Source organism: Littorina saxatilis, linkage group LG2 (assembly GCF_037325665.1).
Source record: "Littorina saxatilis isolate snail1 linkage group LG2, US_GU_Lsax_2.0, whole genome shotgun sequence".
In the NCBI taxonomy this organism is placed as follows: domain Eukaryota; kingdom Metazoa; phylum Mollusca; class Gastropoda; order Littorinimorpha; family Littorinidae; genus Littorina; species Littorina saxatilis.
In genome coordinates, this window is record NC_090246.1 from 44563034 (window position 1) to 44580395 (window position 17362).

A 17362-nucleotide genomic window follows, 5' to 3' on the forward strand; every position below is an offset into this window, starting at 1 on the left:
TGCGGTCGCGTAGTGTTTAGTCAGACCGTTCGCTTTCGGCCAATGGGATAGCTGGGATATTTGGTCTGCTACGAAATTTCAAGCTGAAAAGCCTCAAAAAGCCATTTCGCTTTCGAACTCGTTAACCTAACCCGGCGCATCGTGTTCAGCGCGATCCGTTCCTACGTGATAACCGAGGGACAGGGGCCAAATCGGCGGGGTTTGGTAGGAGATACGTCCACACGGCGAAAAAGCCCACGCGTATTATAATATAGACTAGTAATACCCGTGCTCCGGGATTTTTTCTTCTTCATTAATTACAGAGTTAATTATGAATAAGCAACAACAAAAACATGTTCAATGTGCAATCGCACGCGCGAAGGGCACAGTGGTGGATTGGCCATGACTTGTGCAGTGACAACATTCTTTCTTTCTTTAACGTTGTTTTCAACCACGAAGGTTATATCGCGACGGGGAAAGGGGGGTGGAGATGGGATAGAGCCACTTGTTTCTTGTTCACAAAAGCACTAATCAAAAAATTGCTCCAGGGGCTTGCAACGTAGTACAATATATTACCTTACTGGGAGAATGCAAGTTTGCAGTGACAACAGTAACATATTAAATTTAGAAGTAATTGCGACAAAGTTACCCCAAAAAAGCGCTAGCACACACAGAACAACAAAATGTGATAAAACATCAAACCTAAGAAAAGCAGCGTTCAATGTGCAATGAACTGCAAACCATTTACACAGCAGCAAACATGTGACGCTTTCTGAAATTTCGGTCAATGTAGCGATATTTTCTTTTTACCAGCTCGGCGCTTGAATACACTTTCTTTGTTTTCTTGCGTAGCTGCTCGCCATTAGTAATGCAAGAATCTACAGCTTGGTGAAGGCAGACAGTTACGAAGGAAAGGCTAAATGCGGCAAAACAAAAAAAGTGGCTACATTGACCGAAATCTCAGAAAATATGACACATGGGAGTGAAACAAACACATAAACACAGCATTAAATGAGCAAATAGTGTGCACAGTACAAAAAAAAAGTTTTACACATCAGCAAATAGGAATGAAAAAGTAAACCAGTGGTAAATATACAGTGGGTTCTGTGAACAATAACAAATCATATAATTGGGAAAGAATAAAACAGCGTTAAATTGTGCCCTTTTCTGAGATTTCAGTCAATGTGGACAGTCTGAGAATTCAATCAATGTGACAAAATCATTTTGTCACGCTTCAACCAAGATGATGAATGCTAGTTAAAATGTGTAAAACAATATATAACACCAATCATATAATTGGGAAAGAAATCTCGTCGCAGTACCCCGACAGCTCGAGTCACCCACAATGAAACGTTTGTACTATTGACTGGACTTAAACAAATTAGCGGCTACATTGACATAAGTGAGGGACATAAATGTGCAAAAAAATGTGCCCAGAGAACAATAGTTGTACACATCACCATATATAAAAGCAACAACAAGAAATTCCTCCGAGGTAGGAAAAACACCCCCGTCAAAGGGAAATAACCTTCTCAGTTGGTGGCAGTGACTGAGTGAGAATGGTTATTTCCCTTTGACCATTAAGATGTCCCTCTATAAGTCCTTGTATAATTTTAATCCACCAATAACTCCCTAACCGTGTGTTTGACTGGTCCCAATTTTTGTAAGGACCGTCTCAGGAATGTATAGAACCTGTTCACCAAGTTTGGTGACGATCGGTCCGTTCATTCTTGAGATCTATATGCGAACACAAACACACAAACACACAAACAAACAAACAAACAAACAAACACATCGACCGAAACCTATACACACCCCTATACCGGGGGTGTAAAAACGTGTTCAATGTGCAATGGCACGCGCGTACAGAACAAAATGCCATATATTTATTGGGAGATAAAAAAGGGCACAGTGGTGGATTGGCCATGACTTGTGCGGTGACAACATTCTTTCTTTCTTTCTTTATTTGGTGTTTTACGTCGTTTTCAACCACGAAGGTTATATCGCGACGGGGAAAGGGGGGGAGATGGGATAGAGCCACTTGTTTCTTGTTCACAAAAGCACTAATCAAAAAATTGCTCCAGGGGCTTGCAACGTAGTACAATATATTACCTTACTGGGAGAATGCAGATTTGCAGTGACAACAGTAACATATTAAAATTAGAAGTAATTGCGACAAAGTTACCCAAAAAAACGCCAGCACACACAGAACAACAAAATGTGATAAAACATCAAACCAAGAAAAGCAGCGTTCAATGTGCAATGAACTGCAAACCATTTACACAGCAGCAAACATGTGACGCTTTCTGAAATTTCGGTCAATGTAGCGATATTTTCTTTTCACCAGGTTCGGCGCTTGAATACACTTTCTTTGTTTTCTTGCGTAGCTGCTCGCCATTAGTAATGCAAGAATCTACAGCTTGGTGAAGGCAGACAGTTACGAAGGAAAGGCTAAATGCGGCAAAACAAAAAAAGTGGCTACATTGACCGAAATCTCAGAAAATATGACACATGGGAGTGAAACAAACACATAAACACAGCATTAAATGAGCAAATGGTGTGCACAGTACAAAAAAAAGTTTTACACAGCAGCAAAATTAATAGGAATGAAAAAGTAACCTAGTGGTAAATATACAGTGGGTTCTGTAAACAATAACAAATCATATAATTGGGAAAGAATAAAACAGCGTTAAATTGTGCCCTTTTCTGAGATTTAAGTCAATGTGGACAGTCTGAGAATTCAATCAATGTGACAAAATCATTTTGTCACGCTTCAACCAAGATGATGAATGCTAGTTAAAATGTGTAAAACAATATATAACACCAATCATATAATTGGGAAAGAAATCTCGTCGCAGTACCCCGACAGCTCGAGTCACCCACAATGAAACGTTTGTACTATTGACTGGACTTAAACAAATTAGCGGCTACATTGACATAAGTGAGGGACATAAATGTGCAAAAAAATGTGCCCAGAGAACAATAGTTGTACACATCACCATATATAAAAGCAACAACAAGAAATTCCTCCGAGGTAGGAAAAACACCCCCGTCAAAGGGAAATAACCTTCTCAGTTGGTGGCAGTGACTGAGTGAGAATGGTTATTTCCCTTTGACCATTAAGATGTCCCTCTATAAGTCCTTGTATAATTTTAATCCACCAATAACTCCCTAACCGTGTGTTTGACTGGTCCCAATTTTTGTAAGGACCGTCTCAGGAATGTATAGAACCTGTTCACCAAGTTTGGTGACGATCGGTCCGTTCATTCTTGAGATCTATATGCGAACACAAACACACAAACACACAAACAAACAAACAAACACATCGACCGAAACCTATACACACCCCTATACCGGGGGTGTAAAAACGTGTGCAATGGCACGCGCGTACAGAACAAAATGCCATATATTTATTGGGAGATAAAAAAGGGCACAGTGGTGGATTGGCCATGACTTGTGCGGTGACAACATTCTTTCTTTCTTTCTTTATTTGGTGTTTTACGTCGTTTTCAACCACGAAGGTTATATCGCGACGGGGAAAGGGGGGGGAGATGGGATAGAGCCACTTGTTTCTTGTTCACAAAAGCACTAATCAAAAAATTGCTCCAGGGGCTTGCAACGTAGTACAATATATTACCTTACTGGGAGAATGCAGATTTGCAGTGACAACAGTAACATATTAAAATTAGAAGTAATTGCGACAAAGTTACCCAAAAAAACGCCAGCACACACAGAACAACAAAATGTGATAAAACATCAAACCAAGAAAAGCAGCGTTCAATGTGCAATGAACTGCAAACCATTTACACAGCAGCAAACATGTGACGCTTTCTGAAATTTCGGTCAATGTAGCGATATTTTCTTTTCACCAGGTTCGGCGCTTGAATACACTTTCTTTGTTTTCTTGCGTAGCTGCTCGCCATTAGTAATGCAAGAATCTACAGCTTGGTGAAGGCAGACAGTTACGAAGGAAAGGCTAAATGCGGCAAAACAAAAAAAGTGGCTACATTGACCGAAATCTCAGAAAATATGACACATGGGAGTGAAACAAACACATAAACACAGCATTAAATGAGCAAATGGTGTGCACAGTACAAAAAAAAGTTTTACACAGCAGCAAAATTAATAGGAATGAAAAAGTAACCTAGTGGTAAATATACAGTGGGTTCTGTAAACAATAACAAATCATATAATTGGGAAAGAATAAAACAGCGTTAAATTGTGCCCTTTTCTGAGATTTAAGTCAATGTTGACAGTCTGAGAATTCAATCAATGTGACAAAATCATTTAGTCACGCTTCAACCAAGATGATGAATGCTAGTTAAAATGTGTAAAACAATATATAACACCAATCATATAATTGGGAAAGAAATCTCGTCGCAGTACCCCGACAGCTCGAGTCACCCACAATGAAACGTTTGTACTATTGACTGGACTTAAACAAATTAGCGGCTACATTGACATAAGTGAGGGACATAAATGTGCAAAAAAATGTGCCCAGAGAACAATAGTTGTACACATCACCAAATATGTCTTGAGACGGGGAAAAAAAAGCACTAATAGGAACAAAATTTGTACACTTCAGCAAACATGTGAGTGAAAAATAAAATGTTAACCCCTTGCACTGGTGCAATTCTGTAACACATGTTACATAGCCACTGGTGAATTAACAGAGAGAAAAATTAAAAAAAAACGATCATATAGGTTTTCGCATCCATGGGAGGTAATCGGAACCGACCAACCAGACTGAGCCAGTAGCGCGACATATGTCGTGACAACCAGGTGACAGTATACGTAAAGTAGCGCGACATATGTCGCGACAACCAGCCTGAGGGTTAAAATGTGAAATTGGTTCTGCATTCTGCGAACAACAAAATGTTTACACATGCATTGTGCACGGAGAACAAAAGTTTACAGATCACCATGCATATAAATGGCATTATGATGGTTAGGCCTGAAGAAATAACGTTGCTTTTGTTTAATATTTCTCTTGGGCTGCAAGCCAGCACAACATAATTAAAACATTTCATTTGCCAAATCAGCGCCACCAAAACTGATAAATAGGACTAAGCATGGAGTATTAATTGCAGGGGCTCATTTTACATTTAGTCAAGTTATGACTAAATGTTTTAACATCGAGGGGGGAATCGAGACGAGGGTCGTGGTGTATGTGTGCGTGTGTGCGTGCGTGTAGAGCGATTCAGACCAAACTACTGGACCGATCTTTATGAAATTTGACATGAAAGTTCCTGGGTATGATATCCCCATACGTGTTTTTCATTTTTTTGATAAATGTCTGATGACGTCATATCCGGCTTTTCGTGAAGGTTGAGGCGGCACTGTCACGCCCTCATTTTTCAACCAAATTGGTTGAAATTTTGGTCAAGTATTGTTCGACGAAGCCCGGACTTCGGTATTGCATTTCAGCGTGGTGGCTTAAAAATTAATTAATGACTTTGGTCATTAAAAATCTTGAAAATTGTAAAAAAAAAATTTTTTATAAAACGATCCAAATTTACGTTCATCTTATTCTCCATCATTTGCTGATTCCAAAAACATATAAATATGTTATATTTGGATTAAAAACAAGCTCTGAAAATTAAATATATAAAAATTATTATCAAAATTAAATTGTCGAAATCAATTTAAAAACACTTTCATCTTATTCCTTGTCGGTTCCTGATTCCAAAAACATATAGATATGATATGTTTGGATAAAAAACACGCTCAGAAAGTTAAAACGAAGAGAGGTACAGAAAAGCGTGCTATCGTTCTCAGCGCAACTACTACCCCGCTCTTCTTGTCAATTTCACTGCCTTTGCCGTGAGCGGTGGACTGACGATGTTACGAGTATACGGTCTTGCTGCGTTGCATTGCGTTTAGTTTCATTCTGTGAGTTCGACAGCTACTTGACTAAATGTTGTATTTTCGCCTTACGCGACTTGTTTGTTTGTCATGCTGTGTGCCACACGCGTTGCAGTTGTCACCGTGTGTAGAGTTTAAGATGATGTGATTCCTATTCTTATAAAGACAAAGTCGATCTCCGTTACACCCCCGCAAAAATTTACATGATTGCCCATATGGTCTTTGTTGATGTTCTTTGTCTCGTGACTTTATCGATATGTCGCAAAATGATTCCACAAAATTCAAAACAGGGATCAGATTTTACCCGCAACTACTGACTCTGAAAAGGTTGTGAAAAAATGGGTTGAATGTGAATGTTTATTCCTGAGACAATGCTTGGAGAGCTTCTCCCGATGTGACTGCGTCATCTAAAGTGGACTGGGTTGCGTTTTGTGTTGCGTTTTGTGTTGCATCAAATATGTCTGTGGATTGTGTTGAATTTTGTGTTGCGTCAATCATGTCGTCATCCATGATTTGACTGAGCGTTAGGACGTCGACATTGTCGAGGTGGTTTGATGTGTTTGTAGGAGTGCTTGTTGCTGCAGGGTTGTTTGGTGCAGCGGTGGGTGTAGGTGAACGTAGTGCAGATGAAGATTAGCTGGCTATTGCTGCAGGGTTGTTTGGTGCAGCAGTGGGTGTAGATGAACGTAGTGCAGATGAAGATGAGCTGGCTATTGCTGCAGGGTTGGTTGGTGCAGCGGTGGGTGTAGATGAACGTAGTGCAGATGAAGATGAGCTGGCTATTGCTGCAGGGTTGTTTGGTGCAGCAGTGGGTGTAGATGAACGTAGTGCAGGTGAAGATGAGCTGGCTATTGCTGCAGGGTTGTTTGGTGCAGCAGTGGGTGTAGATGAACGTAGTGCAAATGAAGATGAGCTGGCTATTGCTGCAGGGTTGTTTGGTGCAGCAGTGGGTGTAGATGAACGTAGTGCAGATGAAGATTAGCTGGCTATTGCTGCAGGGTTGTTTGGTGCAGCAGTGGGTGTAGATGAACGTAGTGCAGATGAAGATGAGCTGGCTATTGCCGCAGGGTTGTTTGGTGCAACGGTGGGTGTAGATGAACGTAGTGCAGATGAAGATGAGGTGGCCGACTGGAGGCGTTGATTTTCACGCCTAAGATTGGTTAGTTGTGTGAAGTCTTTGCTCGCTTTGGTTTTTGCATCTGACAATTGCATGGTTGATGATGGTCTGGAAAGATTGCTTTTGTTTTTGTCGAAGTCGGGGTACCGCTTCACAGGCCAAGTTGTGGTCACCGTCTTGAAGTGAGGTCGCAGTGAGTTGGTCGTTGGGAGGCCATATCTGAAGAAAATGAAAAAAAAATTATACCTTATACACAGGAGTATGCAACACTGAAAAATGATTTGTTTCGGCAGGAATGACGTTTGCATGATTACGTGTACATGAACAAAATTTTCTCTTTACACGTTTGCTCATTGGTGTAAAAATCCAGGCCCCCCCCCCCCCCCCCCCCCCCCAATGATCACACACACAGTGATTAAAGTGCGCATCTCTCCCCAGCCTTGCAGCGCTTTGAAAGTTGGAAGCATTAAAGGTAAAAGCCATCGTGAAGATACGAACAAAAAGTATGACGTCTAAAATATATAATGATAGTATTAGTATAGTATAACATAAGTAAATGACAACAGAAAATATATGCATGGTTCAAACACACACACACACACATACAATCGAGTGCACGCATCCATGCATATACACTCATGTACACACACACACACACACAGACAAACACACAATAAATGTACGTCCAATGGAACGTGTGCGCGTGTGTGTGGATGCTGGTTTCAGGTAATAGAACCCCCCCACATGTATGGCCTATGCCATGGGTTAGAGAAGTAGAAAAAGAAAGATTCGTTCACACCCCCCCCCCCCCCCCCCCCCCGCCCACATGTAATGCATGGGTTAGAGAAGTAGAAAAAGCAAGATTCGTTCACCCCCTCCCCCTCCATGTATGGACTGTGAGAAAAAAAATGTATTGGCAAAATCAAAAAATACGTCTACATAACACAATTTTCCCTATGCTGTTTTCAGGTAATAGACCCCCCCCCCCCCCCCCCCTCCCCCAATGTATGGCCTAAGCAAGATTCTTTTACCCCCCAAACACACACACACACACAATCGAGTGCACGCATCCATGCATATAAAGTCATGTACACACACACACACACACACACAAACACACATCCAACAAAGGTATGTCCAATGGCACGTGTGTGTGCTGTTTTCAGGTAATAGCACCGCCCTCCCATGAGGTCTAACCAATCAATCAATCAATCAATCAATATGAAGCTTATATAGCGCGTATTCCGTGGGTACAGTTCTAAGCGCTTGTCGAAGAGTTGTCAACACAGGACTAACAAAGAAACTAACATCTTCAGACGGACACGAACCCTATCACACACTAGCAAACCCTGGTAAACAAACAACTGTTTAAAAACAATGTACACATCAATAGCTAGGTCAAACAAAATAATATTAAGCACAAAGAAAACACCTCTCACAGAGCACAGCACAAGAATGTTTTTTGGGGCACAGCACATCACGTCGAGCATGAAAGTCGCAGCCAGCTACGGGAAGAACTGAGTCTTCAACCTACTCTTGACGTATCACAACGTGCGCGGTCGTCCTTGGCGGTCAAGAAAGCCGCGGGCGCCGCCGCGATCATTGCGCAGACGACACTTCTAGACCGCCAATATTTTTTGTGCGCATCACGTGCTCCACATAAATCGGCCGGAAACGAAGCAATTGGGAAACCTGGATACCATGGGTCATAGATTTTTACGAAATGGAAATCTAAAACGTCTAAAATATATAATGATTCAAACACATATTATAACTAAATGACAACCTATGCCTAGGTTAGAAAACAACCAAAGAATGCAGCGTTGAAAGAGCGAAAATCCTGCAGTTCAGCCGTGGCGTGTCAAGACTCAAATGAAAATGGCGGGGGAGACTGAGAAACGTGGCGAATAATGTTGCAAATTCTCTATCTCTATAGTATAACCCCTGTGGCAGAATACAGCAAGGTTAGGAACACTTTAAGAAAGTTTTACAGACTGATAAATGGGATTTATCAGTCGATCATAGATATCGAGTCGATGCAACACGCGGCAGATTTGACAGCTGCCCCGAGTGATGTCCCCGCTTTGGGTCTGACTAAAGACTGCGCGACCGCACGCGACCTTGCACTGCCTTGCGGGGCCCCAAACTAAAGCACGTACGTGTAATATTTTTTATATATCCAGTATCTTCACAACATTATCATACTTTGTACCGAGTTTTAAGTCAGAGAAATAAAACACACGGCTAGGTTCGTCTGGGGTGCGGTCGCGTAGTGTTTAGTCAGACCGTTCGCTTTCGGCCAATGGGATAGCTGGGATATTTGGTCTGCTGCGAAATTTGAAACCGAAAGGCCTCAAAAAGCCATTTCGCTTTCGAACTCGTTAATCTAACCCGGCGCATCGTGTTCAGCGCGATCCGTTCCTACGTGATAACCGAGGGACAGGGGCCAAATCGGCGGGGTTTGGTAGGAGATACGTCCACACGGCGAGTTTTAAGTCAGAGAAATAAAACACACGGCTAGGTTCGTCTTGGGTGCGGTCGCGTAGTGTTTAGTCAGACCGTTCGCTTTCGGCCAATGGGATAGCTGGGATATTTGGTCTGCTACGAAATTTGAAACCGAAAGGCCTCAAAAAGCCATTTCGCTTTCGAACTCGTTAATCTAACCCGGCGCATCGTGTTCAGCGCGATCCGTTCCTACGTGATAACCGAGGGACAGGGGCCAAATCGGCGGGGTTTGGTAGGAGATACGTCCACACGGCGAAAAAACCCACGCGTATTATAATATAGATACCACAGTCGGAAGGCTCAGAGATTGTTTTACAAGATATATAGATTTCGTTGTTCTAGTCCGAGTGGATTTGAAGAAATGGTGAGTTGAAAATGCCGATTTTTTCGCTAAAAACGCGACTGTTTCCATGTTGCAAAGAAGGAGTGGACCTACCTATAAATAGACAACCTCGTTAGCTAAAAAGGGTGTGGGGTGCACTCGTGAATGCCAGTTAAAATCGGAAATTAAAGCGTAGTAGCTAAAACGGCCTCAGAATCTGAAACCACCTCAAATTCTTTACTTTCTTGAATACCACTGATCTATGAATTTCGGTTGAGACAGTTGAAAAGCAGACGAATGTGATCTCTCTTGGTTCATTAGATTATTTTCATTGAAAAGCAGACGACAAGCAGACATCTTCATTTTCTTCCAAGAGAGAAATCGTTGTTTACAAAGTCTTACAAGCAAACATAGGGGAAAGGCTCCTAATATGGACCGGCTCCTAATATGGACCTCCTCCTGTTCTGACAAACTAACGGCGCTAGAGCGCTCAAAACAATTTCATTCGCTTTATTCACCCTCTCTGGATAAGTTGCACATGTCAAAACAGTTGCAGAAACACAAACCTCAAAACCGTTAGGCTTTTTCGCTTTTTTTCACTTTTGGCAGCGTTCACTCTAAATTTGCCGCCTAAAACGGACTCGTTTCTGTCCACAGCCAAAGCTTTTATAACACAAAAATGGCTATATATGACAGCTAAGACAGTATTTGTTACATTTTAACAGTGTGTACCCCGAGTTTCTACTGCAAACAAAAAATGATAGCAAAACCTCAAAGTATGTGTGAGTCCCCTAATATGGACCACCTTCAACAAATCGAAGAAAATAAAAACTAAAGGCAATTTTAATTAATTCATTAAGAAGCTTGCTGAAACTAATCTATAACTAGCCCTCAAGATTTCAAAAAAATATAACAAATAGTCTTTTTTTTGTGAAAGTTGATAATTTCACTTATTTTCACTCTGTTTTTGATAAGCTTCTTTAGTTTCCTGGTGTGCTTCAAATAATACTCTCATCAACCCGAAACAGCTAAATCTAAAGCATATTTGAATTAGTCTGACTTGCACACTAAGTTGTATCATGTTATTTTGAAGTATATGGGGCTTTTTACAGTGATTCGTGAAGGCCGCTTCACTGGTCCATATTGGGCGCCCAGGCTCCTAATATGGACCATTTGTGATTTTTTCTGTATTTAATTTTTGCTGAAGGTCTATCAAAGCTATTTCACTCTAATTAGGCTTAACGGTTAAACTAAGAGAGAAGGACTACCAACCACAAAATAAAACTTCTTCGTAAGAAAACAAGCTAGTTATCAGCATGAAACAAAAAGTGGTCCATATTAGGAGCCCTTCCCCTACTTCTGCACGCTTTCGTTTCTGTTCATATTCAGCTTCGCAGCAATAAAACGTCGATGCTTTTTAGTCAAGCAGTATGTAAGAAATGTTATGTCCTTTGTACTGGAAACTTGCATTCTCCCAGTAAGGTAATATGTAGAGGTTACATGCCGAGTCTCAGTGATTATTAAAAATAATGGTCGAAGTTAGCGGATCATGAAAAATGCGAGCTTCAGCGAGCTTTTTCATGACCGCGAACTGAGACCATTATTTTTAATAATCACTGAGACGAGGTGTGTAACCTCTTTATTCCCCCTTTCTTCAGTTATTCAAAGAAAACAGGAGTTTTTGTGCGAAAGTTTGATCGAATCCGAACCACTCAACCAGTCAACCTGCGCAGGCGATCGATTAATGCGCGGTTGTATAGTTCCGTGCAAATCATTCCATTCTGTTAACACTTCTTGTCAGTTTCCCTGTTTTAGACTAAAATCAAGTACACAGATAAGCTGTTATTCTGCTGTGGCGGTAAAGGCAGATATTGTGTGTTCTGTTTATGTTTTAGTATCGCTTAAGATAATGTTCTTTCGTCAAATGGGACTTGCAGACGAACTTTTGCACCCGTGTTCCAACGTTCATTACTGTATGAAGTTCAGTTTTCTGGGGAAAATAGTGTATGAAACCGCTTTATGTTGTTTAAATTGATGAGATGTGTGCATTTGGTTGCGTGTGATCTGTTTATCAAATGAAATATTGTTGAAAACTGACCGTCGGATTGCAGTCAGTGTTGTCGAAGAAACTGCGTTAAAAGAAGGGGAACTACTCTTGTCGGCTAGAGTATGAGTTACTTGCCTTGGGAATTTGCTTGTGATGAACGGTTTGTGCACGGCAGATCTAGATTCAGAAAACAACCGAACTCATGGATTTTATATGGAGATTCATGTGTTCAGGCCTGTAGTTGTTAATTTAAATGCGGTATGGTTGTATTGTTTGCTCCAGAGATGTATACTTCGTACGTATAGAGCGTTCGGAACTTTTCAGTCGCAAAAGTAGTACCGAAACAGAACAGCTTCTCAACCCATTGCACTATCGAGGATTCAGGCTGTTGCTGGCTCGTTATTTGTTTGGTTGCTGGGTCATTATCGAAAAATAACTAGCTCTACAAGTTTACAGAGGTAAAGAAGCAGAGGGGGGAATAAATTGTACTACGTTGCAAGCCCCTGGAGCAAATTTTTGATTAGTGCTTTTGTGAACAAGAAACAAGTGGCTCTATCCCATCTCCCCCCTTTCCCCGTCGCGATATAGCCTTCGTGGTTGAAAACGACGTTAAACACTAAATAAAGAAAGAAACGTCGATGCTTTTTTCAACACGTTTGGTCAGTCAAAAACGCCGACAGAACACGGTAAGCTTACAAGAAATTCACGCTGGTTGGAATAGAAACAGATCTGGGATGACGAAAGCTGAAATGACGTCATATTCAAGGCCGGGGGTTGAAAAAAGGAACATTTCGCATTCCAGAAAGAGTGTCTTGGCAGGACGTTAAGCAACAAATAAACAAACAAACAAACAAGTGTCTTGGCAAATGGGTTGAAGAACATACACAGACATCAATCATGCCAAGACACATTTACATTTGTAAATGCACGATGCATCATTGTATTTGCTAGTGATTCTTTTTCAATCAAAATAATCTGATTACGAGATGAACCAAGGGAAGCCGCACTAGTCTCCTTTTCAACCGAAATGTCTAGATCTGTTTGGCGCAACCTCACCAGAGAAACCCAAATTGCTGCCGAACGCACCAGAATTGTTTTTATGAGGTATGTTTCGTACAGTTTCTCGTTAGGTCACTTATCTCGATAAATAAGCGGCGCACAAGACCAGCACCCTGTACACAGTCAAAACTGACCCATTACCTTCTCATTTACCCTCGAATGAATTTAATGGTTTGGCTAAGCAATCCCGTGTTCTGTATTACGTATTTTTTTATTGTTACGAAATACACGGCGGTCGTGTGCTTTGAAAACACGTCAGATTATGGTTGAAAGTGAGATCAGACACGTGAACTTACTCTGTTGTTCAGATTTATTTTGATACAGGCCCTGTCTTTCTACTGAATTAATTTTACCCGCAAATCTCAAGCGGACTACGGTCAGGAGTGTGTGTAGAAAGAAATCTATACTGAACGCTGATTACAAACAAAAGAACCGTGGAATTCGACAAGACTGACTAAAACACTATAACTAGAAGTAGATGAATTTACATCTATACCGCGTTGAGACTAGCAGTTCTTTGACCCTGTCGGAAAACTTAAAGCTGGCAAAAATGAGTAAGTATATCACGTCTTTTTGAATGGTTGAAGTAACCAAGTCATGTGTATGGTATGTCATCGTTTTGACATTTTGTAACATTTTGACCAAATGTTTTTTTATTTAACATAAGATGGGGAAACAAGACGAGGGTGGTGGTGGTGGTGGTGGTGGTGGTGGTGTGTGTGTGTGTGTGTGTGTGTGTGTGTAGTGCAATTCAGAGAAAACCACTGGACCGATCTTCATGAAACTTTATATACAAATTCTCTTAAGTAAGTGATACCCCTAGAGGTGTTATTTTTGGGGTTTTTCGATAAATATCTTTGATGACGTCCTATACGGCTTTTAGTGAAAGTTGAGGCGGCATTGTTACGCCCTCGTTTTTCAACCAAATTGATTGACATTTTGGTCAAACAATCTTCGACGAAGTCCCGACTATGGGATTGCATTTAGCTTGGAAGCTTAAACATTCGTTCATTCGTTTGCGCATTAAAGTTGTGACTCAAATCGAATTTTCATCAACATATTACAAATTGATTGCATTGTATTCCTCACCTTCTCCTGAATTCAAAAATATATAGATATGTCATGTTTACTCTAAAAATGCGCTCAAAATGAAATAAAATAGGTTCAGTAAGTACTACGGTCGCAAGGGGGAGCGACATCCAGAAAGGTGACATTCCAAGGAACCGACTTCCACTAACATCCCAGTAGCAAACCAACGACTAGTGTGAAATTGCACCACAAAGTATCACGAAGTGTGTGTGTGTGTGTGTGTGTGTGTGTGTGTGTGTGCGCGCGCGCACGTGCGAGAGCAAAGTACGCACGAAATATACTCGGAGTAAAATTGTGTGGGGTAAAATTACATGGTGGGAGTAATTTGTTCGTTCCTTAGGGAGTTTTGATCGATTTTTACTCCGGAGTAATTTTTTGGTTGAGTACTTTTTGCGTATTACACCGGCAGCTTCTATGTGGTCGCTGGTTTCTACCTGTACACGTCCATGATACTGGGTAACAGTTAGGGGACATGAGCACTTTGACAAAAAGTGTCAATAATCAAATTTAAACAGGCTTGTCCACTTACAAAAGACCTGTTTTCAATCAAATATTCCAAAGACAAAAAATTGAAGGTTTTCGAGCATCTATTTCAGCACAACACATTGACAAATGGGTGGGGTCGACTGCGTGAGCTCCCATGGGGTCGCCTTCACGCGTGTTTCCACTAAGCTACCCCACCCCTTTACTTCTCTTCTTTTGTCTTATTTCTGCCTTACCAGTCCTTTCACCTATATTTCCTTCCAAGAAAACTCTCCGTATTATTTGCTACAGATTTCCGATTCCTTTCTTGTTGTCTTATTTCTACCTGACTGGATCCATCACCTTTATTTCACTTACAAAAATTTTTCTTTCCCACATCCTTATCTCTCTGTGGTCTCCTTAAGACCCAGCGTGTTTGCCGTACGCTGCGACCTGTACCGGTTTGGGCTGGTGACCTGATGATTGAGGGGTTTACTTAGTTGCGACTTTGTAGCGCCAACACATCATTTTGGCCCAGTCTTTATCTAAGACAGGAGGTTGAAGAAGGCTTACCCGCTTCAATCAATCGGCTGGTCAAGTCTGGGTATATGCCATGACCATATTGCTTCGGACCTCTGGCTGAAGGAGCAAGCGGCGGTAGGAGGGGGCGGCGGTAGGAGGGGGTGGCGGTAGGAGGGACGAACATTATGCCAAGTTGCTACACGTTTCCGCTTGAAAAGAGTTAAACCTCCCACTACAGATTTATACCATATGTTTCCTCTTATCGCCGCGTATATCCATCTGTATCCTTGGCGCTCTGGAGTTGGATAACCGCTCCACCAAAGCGTCCCCTTGTTGGGCTCCGTGGTGGGTGGGGATCGGATGTGATGAAGACAAACTCTGCAAACATGACTTCTTCTGCTTCTTTTTACATTTAGTCAAGTTTTGACTAAATGTTTTAACATAGAGGGGGAATCGAGACGAGGGTCGTGGTGTATGTGTGTGTGTGTGTGTGTGTGTGTAGAGCGATTCAGACTAAACTGCTGGACCGATCTTTATGAAATTTTACATGAGAGTTCCTGGGAATGATATCCCCGGACTTTTTTTTCTTTTTTGCGATGTCTTTGATGACGTCATATCCGGCTTTTTGTAAAAGTTGAGGCGGCACTGTCACACCCTCATTTTTCAAATTGATTGAAATTTTGGCCAAGCAATCTTCGACGAAGGCCGGACTTCGGTATTGCATTTCAGTTTGATGGCTTAAAAATTAATTAATGACTTTGGTCATTAAAAATCTGAAAATTGTAAAAAAAAAAGGTTGTTTTATAAAACGATCCAAATGTACGTTTATCTTATTCTTCATCATTTTCTGATTCCAAAAACATATAAATATGTTATATTCGGATTAAAAACAAGCTCTGAAAATTAAAAATATAAAAATTATTATTAAAATAAAATTTCCGAAATCGATTTAAAAACAATTTCATCTTATTCCTTGTGGGTTCCTGATTCCGAAAACATATAGATGTGATATGTTTGGATTAAAAACACGCTCAGAAAGTTAAAAAGAATAGAGATAAAGAAAAGCGTGCTATCGTTCTCAGCGCAACTACTACCCCGCTCTTCTTGTCAATTTCACTGCCTGTGCATCGAGCGGTGGACTGACGATGCTACGAGTATACGCTCTTGCTGTAAAAATGCAGTGAGTTCAGTTTCATTCTGTTAGTTCGACAGCTTGACTAAATGTTGTAATTTCGCCTTACGCGACTTGTTCTTTTTCACACACCCAAAACAGGAACAAGAGAAGATATTGCGTTGACACTGACGATGAAGTCTGAGTCAGAGCAACAAAGAATAACATCAGCGAGGCCTGGCCCCGTTTCATTGTAGTCGAGACAGAAGATGAGGCACAGCCTATCTGAAAACTATCGCCTTTTGCGATACAGAAGGCTATTGCAGGAATATCGTCAACGATAGAGAACATTAAGAGGCTACGAAATGGTTCTCTACTGATTGAATGTCCTTCAAAAAAGGCATCAGTTTGTTGATAGACCGGTCAAGGTCAGTCCCCACATAGGCCTGAACACCAGCAAAGGGGTCATCCGATGCCGAGAGCTGGAGGGCCTCAGTGAGGCTGAAATTAAAGAAGGTCTGAAGGATCAAGGTGTAATTGACGTATACCGGGTGTCAATCAGAAAGGGCGATAACGGAGTGCCCACCAACACCCTTTTCGTCACATTTTGCACTCCGAACATCCCTGAGAAAATAAAAGTGGGATTTGTACAAATCAGAGTGACGTTGTATATACCATCGCCGATGAGATGCTTCCAATGTCAAAGATTTGGCCACTCAAAGGCTGGATGCAAACAAAAGGCAGTGTGCGAGAGGTGTGGCGGGGATCCCCACGAAGGACCCTGCACATCACCACCCACCTGCACAAACTGTAAGGGAAACCATTCCCCGTCCTCCAGAGAATGCCCAAAATACAAGTTTGAACAGGCCATCCAAAAAACAAAAACAGAGAAAAAGATGTCTTTCTCAGACGCCAGGAAGGAGGTTGAAAAAACTAATGTTTTTTCCTTCCAGAAAAGTTTTGCGACAGCAGTCAGTCAAAGACCTGCAACAAAGGCAACACCCACCCAGACCAGTATTGCATCTGTGGGTGTCCAGGCAGGCCCGTCCATGCTGAAAAGGACAGAGCCCACAAGAAACAAAAGTATTTGTACAAAGACAGAAGAAAGCACAGGTGGGGCTATCCCCACTGGAGACCCTGTGGGGTCTCCTGGTGAGGTTCGCTTCATCACCACAACCAAAAAGCTCGAGCACAGGGCAACCCACACCAAGGGGGCCGTTGAGGTAGTGGACCTTACACAATCCACACCACGAACACCTCCGGACAAGAAAAAAGTTACTCTTC

The 17362-nt window shown here is 41.6% G+C and overlaps 1 protein-coding gene across 2 annotated transcripts in view; it reads left to right on the top strand.

The window, feature by feature from the left end:
• LOC138955403 (calcium/calmodulin-dependent protein kinase type II delta chain-like) overlaps positions 1-17362 on the top strand; it is a 396239-nt gene that overhangs the window by 259415 nt on the left and 119462 nt on the right. The window lies entirely within an intron of this gene.